We start from the raw sequence: 18798 nt of genomic DNA, 5'->3' as shown, positions 1-18798 counted from the left end.
TCATTCACCCCTAGATGGAAATGACCTGAGGGTAGTTTGATAGTGGATACTTGATTTCCTCTAGCTACTTCTCTCCAGGGCATGATTTCACTTTACAGACTCCGATTTCTGGAATCTTTAAAAATAAATAAATAAATAAAATAATAGCCTCAGATATAAAAGTTTACATTTCAGATGAAAAACAGTAACAAATAAAACGTCAGTTAACGTAAGTACTTGGATCCAAAAAGATGACTATGCAAGAGAAGTGCCTCTATCTCATCTAGCATTCCTTAATTTAAATGTGTGTGATTTTAGTGGGCGTTACAGTCACAGTTGTCTATCTGTAGCAAACAGTGAGTGGTGGATGATGATGTAATATCAGAGTAAGAGATAGGCAGTACAATGCTTAATAGCTGAGTAGGAGACAAGCGACACAATGAGTTTAATCAGCAACTCCTTTTCACTATGACTTTGGAGATCCTGTTTTCCCTCCCCTGACATGACCAAATTATTACTTTAAGAAAATTGTTAGGAAGTGGGGGCCACACACAGAGACACACATGGTATACTTAGATAAAGATAGATTTGGCATACATGTTAGTTTCACAAAGTTAGTGTGTAATGACATTCGTAAGAATAGGTTAGAAAATGAATCAGATAATAGTAATTTGATGTGGGTTAGTTTTTTTAAATAATATTTATGATATTGGTTTACTGTTTGATGTTCCATGCAGACCACATCTGCTTCTTCATGGAAGGTCTGTATACAAGGCTAGATCCAGGCATCCCACTTAGAATAATGATTCTGTAATAAACTTCACTAAACACTTCTTGATAATGTTTCCCGACAAATAATAGGGTTGCTGCCAATCAGAAGAGGATCAATCCATATTACAGCTGGTGGAAAAAAACATTGAAAAATAATTTCACCCAAATAAAGGGCTTTCCATTAAAAATTACAGTTATCACCCCAAAAAATCACTTGTAATTAAATTTTCAACTTTGTAGTTGAAAAACAGGAAGTAAAACATTTTTATATTCTATTTTTATATACATTTTGGCTTAAAAAACACAAAAGGTTTTACTTAAATTAAATTTCAGGTATTCAAAAATCAATCAAAAACAGTTTTCATTGGAAATTCTGGCAATAATTAAAAAACCCCACATAAACACCTTTTTGCTTTAGTTTTCCACACAAAAAATAATTGGTATTTTCCAACCAGCTCTCTGCCTCACATGTACTAATGAGCTGAGAATCCATTATCTTATTTCCTAAGAGTAAAAAAACTTCAGGTGCCATTTTCCATGGATTGTTTTCCAGTAAGTTACTTTATTGTGCATTCCAACTTCCAAAGAGGCAGAATATCCTAGCACAGAATAACTTCTCAAATGGTAACACTCCGTAATTTTTATGAAAAAGGGATATAATGTGTTGGGCTGGGGCTGAATTACTATATGGAACTGACAAGTTTGGTAAGTGAGTGCTAGAAGATTCTGGAAGAGGGCTTCTTAGCACTAGGCAGTTTTTTGGAAAATCACTGAGAATACCGAACTTGCACTTGGGAGTGACATGAGCCATGAATGTTTATCCAGGCCCTGTGTGTGTCGCTGTGATCATGTGGAAGACCATTGGTCACTGTATAGCCTTTTGCTGTCTGTCTGTGATGCCTGTCTTTAAATAACAGCTTTGCATCAGAGAAACTGAATCTGAGTTTTCACTGGCACTGCATGTTGTACCCCAGCTGTGGGTGGGTGTAAATTCCTGGCCCATCATAATGTTTTGCTCATATAATAGCTCAGCTGAAATAACATATGGCTGGTTAGACTGTAAACTCTTTGGGACTGGGACCATCTTTTGTTCTGTGTTTGTACAGCACCTAGCACAATGTGGTCCCAGTCCATGACTGGGGCTCATAGTTGTTACTGCAACACAAAAATAATATTAATAAAAAATCATATTATGCAGCACCATTTCAAGCAATACAATTGGGATATTTAGGCTCACAGTTTGGGTTATTAAAGCAGATTTTGGAAACCAATATCAATTGCAATTCTTTCATTTGTTTAGGAAAAAAATCAATGCCATCTGATATTTGTATTTAAACATACCTTTGGGTTAACTGAAAATACAGAGTAGCAACAACAGCTAACAAGCCAGGAAGCTGATGGAGCATCTTTGTGTTTTACGTCCATGCAGGCAATTTGGGTTGAAAAGAGCCTCATCCCTATTTTAAAAAGACAACAGATAACAGAAGAAAATAGCTGTACTCCTAATTGATCTGCTTTCCCTGTTCATTCACTGAAGTCAGCTTGACAGATGCAGATCAAATTAATGGCACACAAATTATAACCTGAGAAGCAAATATTCCTATTAAAATATTTTCCCAGTGTTCATAAATCAATGCTTCCTCAAACTCCCTCTCTGCCAATTAAATAACTTTTTATGCTTCCTATTAAATACAGTGAGTGTACGTTACTATGGTGACAAATAGGAGCACAGAATAAACTCTGATGCATCATAATTGCCCCATATTAGAAGGGGAAAAAAAACCAAACATCTGAACTACATCTTTCTGTTTCAAGATGTCTCTTTGAAACAACAATTGCTGTCTGGAGATATAAATCTGTTTGATGAGGCCTGTGTAACAGGGGAGGAAACCATCATAAAAATGAAAACATTACGGCCACCAATTTCCTCAGGTAGAAAGGGATTCTGCTAAGAAGCTTCCCAAGGTTCAGTGGTGATTCCATTTCATAATCAGAACCCTCATATCATTTGTCGATTTATACTACACATGAAACACAAGACACTATGTGAAAAGAACGGTAAGGGTTACAAACAGACCAATCAAAATATGATGGGCCAAATTGTCACATGTGCACACCCTGTGTATGTACAGCCCACCACTTACTGACAAACAGATAGGATCACTGTGAGGTGCTAGGTTTTTTTTAAAAGGGCATTTTACAAGTTACTAAAGTAACTTTCCACTAACAATACGCGCCTTTGTCCACTCTAGAATAGCTCTGGTTTCCTAGCCTTGAAATAATGAGTGTTGCTCTGCCTCTGACTTTTAGCCTGTCATCTCTTTTTAACATGGTTTGTCTTTGGTCTTTACATTTCTATGTTAAATATCAATACCACGTGCAATCTTCTAGTCATAGCATTGAAAATCAAAATGATGTGGGAAATTTATGAAAAATGGAACCTACTCAATGGAATTCCATAGGAATGAACAATTCACGTAGCACCAGTTCCTTATCACTGGCCTAGATGTTATTCTTTATTATGTTCCAAGTGAAATGAACTCAAACAGAACTGAGCAGTCCATCTACCATATAACAGTCACATTTAAAACAAACAAACAGACAGACAATTTCAGGAGCCAGATAGTGGTGGATTTTATTTATGGCCTCTTTGATCTACTTGTCTGCCTAATACCTGCTGTGGCAATAATATAATCAAACTTTTATCCACAGGGACAGCCCTGTTCAGTGAAGGAACTAGCTGACATCTTGAGAACTGTTGCGCAAAGCAATATTGTTCTCTACCTACCTTTAACTGACACAAAATTACTCCAGTGACTCTTTTATTACACAAGCATACTAGAGTTCCCAGCACAGATGCTTGTACATATGAAGGTACATTTCAGCATTCATTCCTTATTGGAACACAAGCAAATCCAGGCTCACAAGTTCATGGAAGCAGCCATGCTCCAACCCTCCACTTGGCAGCTGGCTAGCTTACCTGCGAGTCACAAAACCCAGTCCCGTGAGACTCTGCTGCTGGGGTCTGATTGGTAGAGTCCCATGCTGTTTGACTCAAAAATCGGAATCAGTTCAGCAATATGTTCTGGTGCTGCTGATTTTAACTTTAGGGCAGACTTATGTTCTAAAGTCTAGAGGAAGGAAAATTATAAAGAGCAATCATGAGCAGCAGCTGATGAGGCAACTTGATGTCCCAGTTGGAAACTTGAAACTGAGTCATTTCTTATTTGGAGAAGGTTTCAAAGAAATATCTAAGGAAACTGTTTGAGGTGGGAAAGCTGCCACTTTTCTAACAGAACAAAATCTAACTGCTGCTATGACTCGAGGTTAAGGGCAGAATTGCCTGAGTGGGGATAAAGGGTGATGAACTAAAATTTTTAAAGCAACCCTGTTTTCTTTTCTAGCATTCCAAGACAAAGCACGCACTGGAAAACATTTTCATAATGAGCTTCCAAATTGCAACTTCAGCTTAAAACTAAAAGACAAATACAGATAAAGAAAAAGCAGCTACCGGTCAGTCAGTTTGGGACAGATGGCGGCATTTAGCCACCACTTCACACGGGGGCTGTCGTGTGCCTCAGTGGCACAAGCCTGCGCAGAGCAATCTATGACAGCCTTTTAGTGGTGTAGCATGACTTCTGTCTACACATGGTCAGCCAGTTCTCTAATTTTATTTTATCTTTAGGAATCTAAATACTTTGAAAAATCTGTCTTGAAGAACCTAAGTCACTTTTGAAAATAGAAAAAACAGGGTATAAGTCCTAACAGTAACAAAGAAATAAACAAAAAACCCCAAAATGAATGTTGTTGCATTTCATTTCAGGCCAAGCAATACTGCCGGAGAACAACGCTACTAAAAATCTCATAAAAATGTCACAAGTTTTATTTTTACAGTATGAATTTTACAATGTCTAAATAAAAACATGAAAAATTAATGTGCAAAAATTGTAGTGTTCAAATGAGCTCCCGTGTTAAACTATAATTTATCACATCACTAGTTAGTCTTCACTATTAATTCATTAAGGGTGAATTTCACCCTGGGTGAAATATATAGCAATCATTATGTTTTGTATTAAACGCCAACGATTAGCCCTTTTTTTTTTTTTAAACACTGATTTTTAACAACTGATCCTAAGAGGGGGGAAAAAAACAAAAGTGAATTTTTTTTTTTAGAAGTATCTTGCTATACGGGGAGTTGCATTTAATTAATTGGAAGCTCATTTGTGTCTCAGCTCCCACAGCACTTCTGATAGGATTATAGGGAGTATTCCAATGAAAACTCTGTTGTGTTTGAAGTAACAAGTAATTAGCTTTTAGTTGACTTCAGTTTTGACAAAACTGATCCTAGTAGCCAGAAAGTCTGAGCTGTTATTTCTGGCCACCCTTCTAAGCTTTGCAAAAAAACAACCCCCAAAAGATGTTTCAGCTCAGAAAGATGTTTTCAAGTCACTGATGCAGAGAGGGGCAGCTCTTTTTGGAGCAGTGACTGTCTTTTCATTTTGTTTTTACAGTGCCTAAGACAATGGGGTCCTGGTCCATAATAGGAGCTCCTAGGCTCTATGTTAGTGCCAATAATTAATAATTATTTTATATGAGGTGATGCATCACGGTTTCTTAACCAATAGATTTAAATAGGGCGTTTCAAGTGCAAGCGCAGGGCTCAGTTACGTACGCACACAGGGTAATAAGAAGCCTCCTTCTGCTCCTGCACACATGGGTCGAGGGAAAGGAAGCCACTGCTGGCTAGCTATATCCTCTCTGGCAGAAGTGGTAGCAAGTGGGCGGTACCTTGGTTCTGCAGCCCCAGTGCACCAGTCCAAGGCATGAAGCCCTCACAGAGCAGGGAAGTAATCTGCACGACCAAAACGGTTGCTTCAACTTCCTCGCCACCTGGAGCAAAAGGAAAGCCTTGAATTGTGACGTCCACACTGCAGCTGGAGGTGTAATTTCCAGCTTGGGCGGACACACATGCACTTCGAGCTTTCATTGCGCTAGCGCTCTACAATTAGCAGCATAGCTGCAGTGGTGCAGGCAGTGGGATGGGCCAGCTATCTGAGACCGTGGGCAGCATGAGGGAAGCTAGGCCATCGCACTGCCAGTGCTGCTGTGGTTAACCTGCTGTTTTTAGTGCACTAGTTTAGGTCTACCCACGCAGGAAATTACAACCCCAGCTCCAGTGTAGATGTACAGTAAGAGTCACAATCTAGTTCCTGCCCAGTTCCTGGGGCAGCAAACTATAGATTGACCCTTACTCAGGCTGGAGTGTAGAGCAACAATCCATCCCCAGATAAAGATCGTTGTTTAATTATAATTCATTATGATTTCGGTCCTCACAATTTAGCCATGTTCCCCACAGAACCTTAATTTTCTCTGCCCACTGCCTTGAAGGCCTTACGGCACAGTCACAACTGCAAAAGGGCACAGGGTTCTCGCATGCAGCTCCTCAGCAACATTCAAGAACTGCCTCTCCTTTTGTTATGGATACAGGCACTTCCTCCTCTTTTGGGCTTAGCATACGGCCACCGCGTGAATAGGGGCTGGGGACTAGGATTCTGTACCAGGACTCTCATGCGCCATCACTAGTAGTAACTTTTAAAAGAGTCCTTCCCTGCATCATCTCTCCCCCTCTCCCCACTCCCCGCTTTCCTTTCTTAGCTCTAGCATATGGTATATTATTTCAAGACCGTTCAGTTCTGGCAAAGCAATTCCATATACAAACATCAGGGCAGTTGTAAGGGCCACGTCAGAGCATAATATTTCATACGCTGCTCTATAGATCATCACTTTGAAATGCCAACTCAGCCAAGGCAGGATTTAGAGGATTTTTTAGTGTGACATCTGAGATGACGAATGTGCCAGACGGAAAGGGAAAGGTTCAGAGATGGGGGAGTTTCTAATCAGCCATTTTCCCTCACAAACCAAATGTTTAGCATTTCATTTCACTTGATGGAAATGTTCCAATGTCAGCACCTCCTTTCACACTGGAACGAAAGGGCATTATTAACAATGCTAATATGTAAGCAAAGAGCACGTAACCTTGCCCTCAGCAGCTAGTGGGTCCTTTTAAACACACAGGTCAGGAGGGACTTTTTAGTATCAGAAAAATGGATCCTGAGGATATTTGAGAGTGGACTTTCCATTTTGATATCTTACACACATGCTCATTCCAAAAGGTCCCACCGGGTCACCCCTGCTATCAGCATCCTACATGATTCTCCAAATTTTGAAGCTCTCATTCTGTAACATAAGTTACGTGACGGGCTAATTTGTAACACTACAATAATAAAATAAAAAAGGGTCTGAGGCCCACATCCTCAAAAGGTATTTAGGCTCCTAATTTCCATTGAAAAAAAATTCATGGAAGTTCAATGCCTAAATACCTTTCTGGATCTGGGCCTGAATGTCCCTGAACTGGGACGTCATAATGAAAACCTGGGTCGAGGTCTGAATTTTGTGGCTGGTCCCTTTTGCCATCGTCGGCCAAGCTATCCTCAGCTACTGAAAACCGGTATAACTCCGCTAGGGCTATGCTGATTTATGAAAGCTGAGGATATGGCCCCACATGGTGCTAAATTTTGGAGGAGGGGCACTTTCAAACTCCAGATCTCCATCTGCACCCACATTTTGCCTTTACGTAAATTAAACTCACCTCCCTGGAGGATATTTCATTTGTCCCCAAGAGTAGCTTTTCTTTCCAAATGTCTGATCATTCAGGAGTGTTTCATTATTACAAAATTGGAAAAGAATCTATGGGTAAAAAAACCGAGCTGATTCATATTCCCAGACAGTGAGCAACCCTTATCTTTTCTGATAAGCAGAGGCAAGTTTTTTTTTTTTTTTAAATGAAAATGTAATAAAGCTACCAGACATTTTGGTCTGACTTTGTTACATTAATGAAAGGAAGTTACTATTTCAGGCTCCTTTGGATCATCTAAATAATTGTAAAGGCAATAGTCTTTTTATTAAGATAATGTGTGTGGTTTATATAATGTTATTAATATAGTGTCTTTGGTCTCACGTATCTAAGAAGATGGGCCATAATTTCACCCTGTGTAGTAATGTGTTTCCCTCCCCTCAAACTGTTTTTCTTTGTATTTGAGCCACTACCCAGGGTGTCGCTGTGCACAGGCAGCACAGGGAGGAATGCAGGCATTGCACGGTTTTATTAGATGCTGAACTGCTGCAAACCTCATTCAAGATTTATGAAGCAAATAACTGTTTTACAGCAAATCCTTTCAGACATTGCCTTCGTCCAAATTCCTCAGAACGTTGTCTCTGTGTTGTAGTGGAAAGGTTGTTTTCATTGAGGGGAGGAGGGGAAGAATGGGTATATACAATTTGTTTCCCTGTAGCAGATCTTATTACCCTAAAAGCCACCTAACTAAAATTTCTCCTCTGAGACCCACACCAAGAGGGAAAGGAACGACTCATCTCCTGCAGCTCATCTCTCCTGCCTTTTCTCCTCAGGCACCGATAGAACCAGGTTCACATAAAATGATGGCTCTAATTCCGTCTCCTACTATGTAAATGGAACTTCAAACCCCTTCCCTGAAAGGATGACCCAGAATCACCCGGCACCCCATTCCTCCAACTCCCACTGGCAGGGATAGTTCCATGTTTGGGGGAAGAAATGCAGGTTCTGTACTCTGGTTTTTTAACCAATGAGCATCTGATTCAGCCACCAATATGCAGAGTCTCACCTTTACTGCATTGAAACTCAGTGGCCCTGACTTTAGACCACCCTGAGTGCTTTTTGCATACTCAGAGTGGAAAGGGGATTTAACAGGAAAGAGACAGCTAAGACTTCCCTTGGGATCAGGAAATCCCCACTGGCATAGAACTAGAGAAGCTGACTCTACACTACATTACACCTTCCCAACCACCCTCCATCAGAACCCGGGTTGTGCCAGGGATAGGAATGCTGCATGTTGAGGCTGCTCTAAAGCAGTTTGAGGATGCTCCAGGTTGCACCAGGAGACACTTCATAAGCACCTGAGAATTGAGCACAGTGTGAGAATTGCAGAATAACGCTCTACTCAGCAATAAGAAGGATCCTGCATTAGGCCTTGTACCACTGCGGAGCATTATGCTCCAAAAGGACAATGTCTAGACAGGGAATCAGATTAATCAAACTCCTCCACAATTCATAATTGCAGGCAGAAAGTTACTCTGAAGAGTAAGAGGCCAGTTTTTAGTGGGGGCCCCAGAATAGTAGCTGTTCAGCTCCAATTAATATTAAGAGGCACTGCAGGACACAATCAATCCCAAGTCCAGGTGGTGGAACCATTCCTCCAAATGTGCATGTACCCTTCCTGCCAGGTGTTGTCAGCAACAGCAATGGCTGGGTTCAAATTCTTGGGGGGGGGGGGGTCTCTCCTCAAACTAACAAATATCACTGGCTCAAATCCAGAATTTCTGGGATAACAAAAGACCTTTTCTGGGTGCCATTAATAGGAAATACTTTCCCACTCATGAGTACTGAGTCAGTGTACGAAAGAAGGAAAACTATTAGGGAAAAGTGAGCACAGCATCAACAATACATCTACATGAATGATAAGTAAAACATTCCCCACACTGGCAACTTTGGCAGTAGTCTGTTAATTTGGTTTCCCAACTGCTGGTGTGAATGCCCAATAAGCAAATGTGCCTTCACTATTTCACTCTCCCCTTCTTTCTCTCAACACATAGCCCAGTCCATCCTTTCTGGATAACTCTAGAGATAAAGGGTTGTTGAACTCTCTGTCAAGTCTCAGCATTTGTTATAATTTCATTACATCTCATACCTGGTATTTTTCTCAGGCATTTGCTTTCAAAGACCTTTAGATACCTGTACCTTCAGTAGATTTGCAGCTTTCACAACCGTATATTAAGATGGAAATCACATTTGAGTTGAAGATTTGCAGTTTGGTCTTTAAGCTGAAGATTTTCAATGACCAAATCTTGTTCTATAACAAATGGAATTTCCATGATCTTACTAGTTCTATTTCTTCTGTGCCATACTTCTCTTTATGCAGTTGCACATCTGCAAATATGAACATTCCTACAATTTGTGTGTGTTAAGGATCACGAATCTGCAATCTATAACGCTCAGATGATAAAATAATTAAAGAAACCACCCACAAGCACACCTTGAAGACAAAGGCAATCTTTCCATTGATTTGTGTGCGCTTTATATTAGGCACATTGGCACATTGGCCTTGATTTAGCACGCCATTCAAGCCCGTATCAAGCTTGAACCACATGAACCACCTATTAACTTCAGTGGGATTGCTCAGGTGAGAAAAGTTAGGCAGATGCTTAAGTACTTTTCTGAATCAGGGCCTTAATGGTTTATGGCATAGTTAATCAGGTTCAAAAGGTTTCAAATATTTCTAAAGAAATGATGTGTATTTGTGATTTCATAACATTTTACTCCTTTTATGTAAATGAAGATTACCAAGCACATAGGTATCAGTTTTAAAGTCACGTTCCCAATTTCCCTAAAAATTCTTGAGGGTAAGGTTGGATTTGACATTTGTAATTACTTATAAACAGCATGGACCAACAGACAAGTATTGAATTCACTTGAAAAGATTTCTGCCTGTCAATTTTTTTATATTTTACATTTTACAAAACTCACAATATTTTACTAGAAAGACTATAAATACACCCTGTAACTGAATTATTGACCAGGTGAATAAAATATTGTAGATCATAAAATGCCTCCAATACCTCACTAGTAAAATGCCTCCGATACCTCACATGCAGTTTTACATTTTTACCGATATATATTTTCTCTTGAAAAGTGCAGGGCTAGAATCAGAAGTGAAAGAAACTCTATTGTACCAAAGACAAGGGACCATTCGGTACAAAGAATTTTTTGTCAATGTGTCTCATTGCTGAACTGGTGGGATCAGTTCACGGGGAAAGTAGATCACAGTAGATGAGCCACTATGCAAGCTCAATACTTGGTATATCTGCTGTGGACACGGCCCAGGAAAGTGCACAAATTCACAATTTTGGGGGAGGTTAGACAGTAAACTTGCCTATTCTTTCACTTACACCAGGTGTAGCTCCACTGACCTCATTGGCACTACTGCTTATTTACATCAGTGTGAATGAGAGGACAATTGTTAGCAAGCAAAATGAGGCCACGAATTCATTTCACACAGGCCACCAAATAGCTCAGAGGGATCTGACTTACGATCATGAATACTGAAACTGGCTGGCTATAAAGATAAAAGGTTCTATTCCTCATTACCAGTCACAAGAGCCATCTAACCCACCATTCCGGGGTCTATGCTGCACTCTTGCCCCAGACAAAACATCCATTGATACCAGAGAGCAGAATCTCTTTCAGTTGGGACACTGGGGCCTCCAGGCTCCCAAGGAGCTGCTGCCTCAGTATATTGAGGAATTAAGGCCTTGAAGAACAAATGCTTTGGCATAAACACTGGGTGCCCCCCCAATCTCAGCCCCTACCCAAGGTTTTGTCCACCACATAGCACCAATGCAAAAGTCTCTCTAGGCACCTGCATATTGCTGCTAATTCCATCCTTTTCTTCCTTCCCATAACCTCAGGCAATACTTCATACCCATCAAAGCTATGTTCAGTCTGCCTCTTCCTCGACATCCCGGCTCACTCTCCCATTGGCTCTCCTTCATTCAACTTCATGTAACCTCTCTCTCTGGCTCACTAGGTGAGCTCCATGCAATGCTATAAAAACAGAAGTAGCTGGCAGATCTGAACCATTTCACTAGCTAATCTTGGCATAATTCAAAGCAGTTATTCTGAACAAGGGGAAATAAATCTTGGTCTTTAAAAGTTTCAAAAGTGGTCTATGTGCAAGAAGGTGGGTATTGGGTCAGCTCGAGAGTTTGTGGGGAGAAATGATTGTTTAGCTAGATAACCTGCCAAAAGTTGTGAGGGGGAAAAACAGGGCAACATTTTTTAAAAAGGGGTATTTTAAGTGTTTTCTCTGCCAAAATCAGTCAATTTTTCATGAAAACAAATGAAATTAAATTTTCCTCTAAAGAGTTAGTATGCCAAACTTGGACGCCGAAGTCAGTCACCAAAATGTGAAAAAAAAGGGATTTTAGTACTGCTTTAACTGTACATTTCAACACAACCAACCTTACCTATAGTGTCATTACTGACACCTTCATAATGTGTTTGCATGTGTATATATCTATATCTACAATGAGATTTCTAATGACATCCAGCCAGTGGAAGAAAAACCTTTATGTGGAATTTTCCATCATGGAACTTTCGTTTCATATTTTTTTCCATAGTAGCAAAATAGATTCAAAAAAGGGAAAAAATAGAGTGTTTTTAGCTTTATTATGAATATTTTCCCCTGCTCTGAGACGTTCCAATTCTCTGCAGCTGTGATGGCATTTGCAATTATTTGAAGACCCTCATTCCTTAGCTATTGAAATTTTGAGAGTAACATTGAGTGTCACCATGGAGCAATGTAGAGTTCTCAGACCACATAATATGAAAGCAAGTTGTTTTCCACAGCTGACCAGACTTCAGTCATTCAGGAAGAAATTAATTGGGTCCATAGCCTGAAGTAGTTGGTTGAAAAGTACATCTTGTTAAATACAGCTGTATATTTTATTCTCATTACTCTCTTTCCTAGTACTGAAGGAAAAGTAGATAGTGGGAATCGGAAGGTTGCAAATCTGAAGACTGAAGGCAATTTGGATGAAAATGAACATGAAATTACAGATTTCATGATTCTAAGGAAAGGGAAGAATGAGAGTAGCAGAGTAAGGACACATAAGGACTTCAAAAAAAGCAGACTTTAACAAACTCAGAAGTGGTAGGTAAGATCCCATGGAAAGAAAATCTAAGGGAAAAAAAGATTTCAGGAGAGTTGGGCAGTTTCTCAAAGAGACAATCTTAAAGGTGCAACAGCAAACTATCCCAAATGTGAAAGAAAAAAAATAGGAAGAATAGTAAAAGGCCAATATAGCTACATCAGGAGCACTTTAATGTTCTGAAAAATCTGCAAGGAACACTACAAAAAGTGAAAACATGGACAAATTGCTAATGAGGACAAAAGACTAGCACACACATGTAGGCACAAAATGAGTTACACTTAGCAAAGGACATTAAAGGCAATAAGAAGAGGTTCTATATGCACACTGGGATAAGGAGAAAGATGAAGGAAAGTGTAGGTCCTTACTTAGTGTAGAAGAAGAGCTAATAACTGAGGACATCAAGAAGGCTGAGGTTTTTAATGCCTATTTCACTTCAGTGTTCATTAAAAAGGGAAATTCTGAACAGATACATAACACAATTAGTATTACTAACAAGCGGGAAGGACACAAGCCAAAATAGGGAAAGAACAGGTTAAAGAATATTTTGATATGTTAGATGTAATAAGCTCAGCAGGGGTTTGGTTAGATGAACATGAGGGTACTTAAAGAACTAGCTGAAGCTATCTCGGAACCGTGAGCAATTATCTTCAAGAATTCATGGAGGATGGATGAGGGCTAGAAAAGGGTAAATCTAGCACCTATCTTTAAAAGGGAGCAGGGAGGAAAGAGGAGCTGAGGAACTATAGATTAGTCAGTATAACTTTGATACCTGGAAAAATACTGGAACAAATTATTAAGCAATCAATTTGTAAGCAACGGGAGCATAATAGAGTTATAAATAATAGCCAGCATGGAACTGTTATCAACAAATCATGCCACACCAACCTCATTTACTTATTTGACAAGCTTATTTGTCTAGTGAATGGGGGAAGGAGACAGACTTGATATATCTTGTTTTTAGTGAGGCTTTTGACACAATGCCACGACATTCTTATAAAACTAGGGAAATGCAGTCTAGATGAAATTACTATAAGGTGGATGCACAACTGGTTGAAAGATAGTAATCAAAGATGGTTTGCTGTCAAAAATGGGAAGATGCATCTAGTGCGGTCCCACACATCTATCCTGCTACTACTCAATATTTTCCATTCATGACTTGGATAATGGAGTGAAGCATATGTTTATAAAATTTGCAGATGACACCAAGCTGATAGGGGTTGCTAGTATTTGGAGGACAGGATTAGAATTTAAAATGACTGAGAAATTGGAAAATGTGTGTGAAATCAACAAGATGAAATTCAATAAAGAAGTGCAAAGTACTACACTTAGGAAGGAAAAAAAAAATCAAATGTGCAACTACAAAATGGGGACTAGTTGGCTAGATGGTAGTACTGCTGAAAAAGATCTGGGGGTTACAGTGGATCACAAATTGAATGAGTCAACAATGTGATGCAGTTGCTAAAAAGGCTAGTTAGTATCTTTCTGAACTGTATTAACAGGAGTGTCACAGGTAAGACAAATGAGGTCATTGTCCTGTTCTACTCTGCAGTGGTGACACATCAACTGGAGTGCTGTGTCCATTTCTGGGCATCACATTTTAAGAAAAATGTGGACAAATTGCAGAAAGTCCAGAGGAGAGCAACAAAACCAATAAAAGGATTAGAAAATCTGACCTAGGGGAAAAGGTTCAAAAATGGGCAGGTTTTGAGAAAAGACAACTCAGGAGGGCCTGATAACAGTCTTCAAATACGTTAAGGGCTGTTATAAAGAGAAGTGATCAATTGTCCTCCTGGCCACTAAAGGTATGAGAAGTAATAATGGGCTTAATATTCAGCAAGGGAGATTTAGAATAGATATTAAGAAAAGCTTCCCGACTATAAGGGTGGTTAAGCACTGGAATAGGTTTCCAAGGGATGTTGTGGAATTCCCATCCTTTTTTAAGTTTTTAAGAACTGATTAGACAAACACCTGTCAGGGATGGCCTAGGTTTTCTTGGTCCTGCCTGGGATCAGGCCTCTACTCCATCGGCCCTCTTAATAAAACAGTTGAGTTCTCTGAACAAAATTCTGATACCTTTACCTTCATTGAATAACGTAACATCTTACCTCAAGTGTAGGGTTATTGGCACAGATCCTCAAAAGGTATTTAGGCACCTAACTACCATTGAAATCAACCAGAGTACAAGTATCAGATCATGCCCTCATGATGTTTAATTTTTGTAACATGCATTTTTTTGGTTCATATGTCACACATACAGTAGGGAGAGGAGTAATTGACTATGTTATCAGGATTTAACATAGCAGTGGTAATGTAAACTAGCATATAGCTACCACTGTTTTCAAAGACTGGAGACATACCATGCTGTTTGTCAGCCAATAGGTGGTGGTAACATACTCTGAGAGCACATATAGCAACAGGCATATTCAGATAACTTCACTCACACCAGCTTTACTTTACAAGTATTCTACTTTACAAGTATTCTCATTGACTTATATTATATTACATATACTTTACAAGTATTCTCACTGGCTTCAGTGAAACGATTCACAGAGTAAGGTACAACTCAGTTTGATTAGTGGTATTAAGGCCTAAAACAAAACTGAAGGTCCAACTTGGTTCCCAAAAATTATGCAAAGGACTTCAATAGGAGCAAGAGCAGGCCTAGAATTTGTCTCAAGTATAAGTGGTCTGATCCAACATTGTCATGCATCATGTGTTCACTTTACACCAGTGCAATGAGGGTGTAAAATGCTACCAGTCTGATATGGTAGCATTTTACATCCATGATATAGCACTGGTGTAATTAGCTACACAAGGTTTAGAGCAAGGATGAGTTGGTCCCAGCATTTCAGAAACCATCATCAAAAGAGGTTCTACATTAATAGGGAGAAGAAAAAAAAGGCTTCTTGTTAGTTCCTATTTATTTAATGACAATATAAAATGTGAGTAGGCTATTTTGTGTCAGAAGGTATTCGTGCATGACTAACTGCTGCTCCTGAAAGACTTTTACCTTGTAGCTATATTCTGCATAAGCTAATTTCAAGATAGACTTATCACCTACAGGCTTTTCATTGGTTTGCACAACTTCATTGCGTAAGTAAGGGAAAACAGACAACAGACTTTGTTAGTGATTCAATTAATTTTCCAAGAAAATCCTCCTCCTTTATGTAGCACACTTAAAAGGACATGGCAGTTCTCATAATACTGATACCATTTTTGAGTGACTGTGAAGGTGATTTTAAGTTGTTTGCTATGAGCTACTTCTTTTTTTTCCTCTTCTGCATCAATAGAATGTTGGACACACACCCTGATCTCGTAAAGTCACTCCTATGCTTGGATTTATGCGGTGCAGGTAGGCCCCACTAAAGTCACAGTCCAAAAAATTAAGACTATGCCTAAATCTTTGCAGGATCAGAGCCCTACCTTGACATGGATAGGAAAGGCTGTTTGATGAGCTACAGTATTGCAGAATCTTGCACTAGAATTTTTCAGTGACTGTGGCATTGACTCCAAAGCAGAATTATGCAACTGATGTATTTCTGTACATACTGCGGGGTAACGGTCAAGAGTCTGATACCTTTACTCATTAATTTCAATGGAGCTACTCATGGAGTAAGATAATGCTTAATAAATGAGATTAGATTTTGGACCTAGGTAAATCATCAAATAAAATAGTATTCAAGTCCTTGCGGAATTCTAAAATAGCTATGGTTACTAGTAATATCAATATCCACATTAAACTATAGGATAACAGTCCAGATTTCCCACAAAGGCAGAACCTGTAGAGTAATAGCAGTACTCAATTACTAATTTAGCTTTGAGTTACTATAGTGACCCAGTAAATTAGTATCTAAATATTAAAATACTTCTTGAAAGACAAAAAACCAAACAATAAAACTGCAATTCCACTGGAATTATACCCAGGAAATGTTTAGTTTGCTTTACTTCATTCATACCCCACTTAAAATTTAAATTCAGATTAACCTGATATATACATATTATGCTTCCATTACATGGGTCCCATATAAGACAAAAGTCCCTAATATTTGGAATGGTCCTGGTAAAATCTGTATACCCTAAGTGCACTCTCAGCGCCTGCTGCCCCAGTGAATGAGAGACCAGGAGCAAACAAAAAAGTGAGTCTTCTACTACATGGCAATGAAAAACTAATTCCTACCAAACGTCTCAAATTCCCTGGTATCTCCACCTTCCCTACAATATATTGTCACTCTAGTACTGTCAGATGCTGCATCTGAGCTTGATTCACTGGAGTACAAAAGCAGCAGCAATGGCAACTGAAAAAGCAGTTTTGCAAACAAAATTCTGAATAATCTCTCCATACACTTTTAATAAAACAAAGTAAAATAAACTCTAAGAAAGGTCAGATGATATGCTGAGCAGAGCACTTGTGCCACCGTGGTATTCCGTGTGTGACTAGAACAGTAGCATGGAGCTGACGAGTGTGCATTACTTGTTTTTCAGGATTGGGTGTTTCATTGGGCTGATCCTTCATTCTGCTTGTTCTGATATTTGCCAGGAGACTCAAGAAATTGCTCGGAGGTATTTCCCCACCCACAGACAAACCTAAGAACTAAATATTTTATGCTGTGATGAAAGCAGTTCTGTGATGCTTTTTTAATGTACTTTTTAATGTTTAAACACAGCTTGTGCAATGGACACAAAGGGTCAAATTCACACCGGGTGTAACTTCATTTGAAAGCTATGTAGTTACACCAGGTTTGAAAGGGGCTCAGCGGGAGGGGAATATGCTGAACAAATGGGGAGCAAGGGAATGGTTTCTCAAAATGGTAGTAAACACATCTAACAACCTCTTAATTTCAATATTCTACAGACATGTCAACCATAGAAAGAGCCCAGCTATAAATCACATGGCTCATTTAATGCATTGGGAGATAGAAAGTTAGGCCAAGTTTCTTTTTCTAACCTAACTAGATTTTTACAAGAAAAATCACATCCATTTTCACATCCATACCCCTCCTATCAGTCTAGCCAGCCACATTTCAGTTTCCCCTTGCAGTTATAGTCAGTAAATGAGAGGAGATAGTCAGAGGATTAGGAGACAGCAAGGGGGAAGAGTTGAAAGGGGAAGAACGGAGGAAGCACCTGAAGAGAAGCCATTGCTGAGGAACATTCAAGAGACGTGGTTTGTGCAGGTTGTTGGATAGACTTCTGAGGCCCAACGTTTCCATGGAAGATGGGAGTGAACTTCAGGGAGCTCAGGTGTCTGAGAAGCAGTGAAGGCAGGGTAGTATTTCCTCCCTGGTCACTGGAATCCTCAGCAAGCAGTACGAACTGACTCTAAACTCACTTTCTAATGTCCTTCTCCACTGATGAGTGGTGACATGTGAGGGGGAATGAATCGGTAAACGCTCATGCCCACCTCCTCAGCCCTAGATGCCTGTTTTTCTCTCTTATGCTATCCCAGCCATCCAAGGTCCTGCGCCATCCAGCGAGCCCCACTATGCAAATATTCTGGCTGCATGAGGAGGGGAAGAAATGGCCACTATTCGCCCAGCCTGTCAGTTTCAAGAAAGTGGCATTCCATGGGCCTGATTTTCCCTGGTCTTACACATTATGTAGCCATTTGGGGGTGTAAAAGTCTACCAGATCAGGGAGGTAGTATTTTGATCAGCTTTGCAAAAGTGTAAGGGTGTGGCTACACGGCAGATGAGTGTGTGCCTCTCGGCTCAGGTTGACAGACTCATGCCTGCTTGGCCCTCCCACTTGCAGTGCAGTACATTGCACCTTAAGTGTAGTACAGTGCACCTTAAGTGATCACACAAAGGGGCAAAACAGTGGAGAATCAGACCTCTAATCTCCAAACAAGAGATTACCTGATGAGAGGTAGGTAACTCTCAGATTTGCTAGCCATTTCACACACAGAGTGCCAGAGACCGTGCCTGAACTAGCACTGAATGAGTTAATAGCAACTGCTTCCTCCTTCCCTCAGAAATGTGACCTAGTGCGTATCTGTAGAAACTTATAGTCTGGGGGTGGGGATGAGGAAGGTCCATGCTGTTGCCTAGGTGAGTGAGAGGTTAACTATCATTTTCTCTCCTAGGAGCATTCCTATGCACGTTGTACCATTTGCTCCTATTTATTCTTTTACAAATATATATTTGCAAACCCAAACAAACAATACACCCTCATATGTCTGAGGGATGTTTTAGCCCCTTAGTCCTGTATTTGGATTTTGAAGTGGGGGGTTTAGAAGGAAAGTTA

The 18798-nt window shown here is 39.8% G+C and overlaps 1 long non-coding RNA gene across 1 annotated transcript in view; it reads right to left on the bottom strand.

The window, feature by feature from the left end:
* Positions 1–632: 632 nt before the first annotated feature.
* LOC137153893 (uncharacterized) overlaps positions 633–18798 on the bottom strand; it is a 58554-nt gene continuing 40388 nt past the window's right edge. Inside the window, exons 2-3 of the long non-coding RNA XR_010919930.1 lie at positions 2092–2207; positions 633–879 (exon numbers count right to left, since the gene is read on the bottom strand). This is a non-coding gene — a long non-coding RNA (uncharacterized lncRNA). The remainder of the gene's footprint in view (positions 880–2091; positions 2208–18798) is intronic.

The sequence above is a fragment of the Emydura macquarii genome, unplaced genomic scaffold, assembly GCF_026122565.2.
Source record: "Emydura macquarii macquarii isolate MOO-44397 ecotype Brisbane River unplaced genomic scaffold, CSIRO-AGI_Emac_v2 contig_1253, whole genome shotgun sequence".
In the NCBI taxonomy this organism is placed as follows: domain Eukaryota; kingdom Metazoa; phylum Chordata; order Testudines; family Chelidae; genus Emydura; species Emydura macquarii.
Note: the sequence above shows the minus strand (reverse complement) of the source record. Positions and strands in the feature narration are given on the sequence as shown.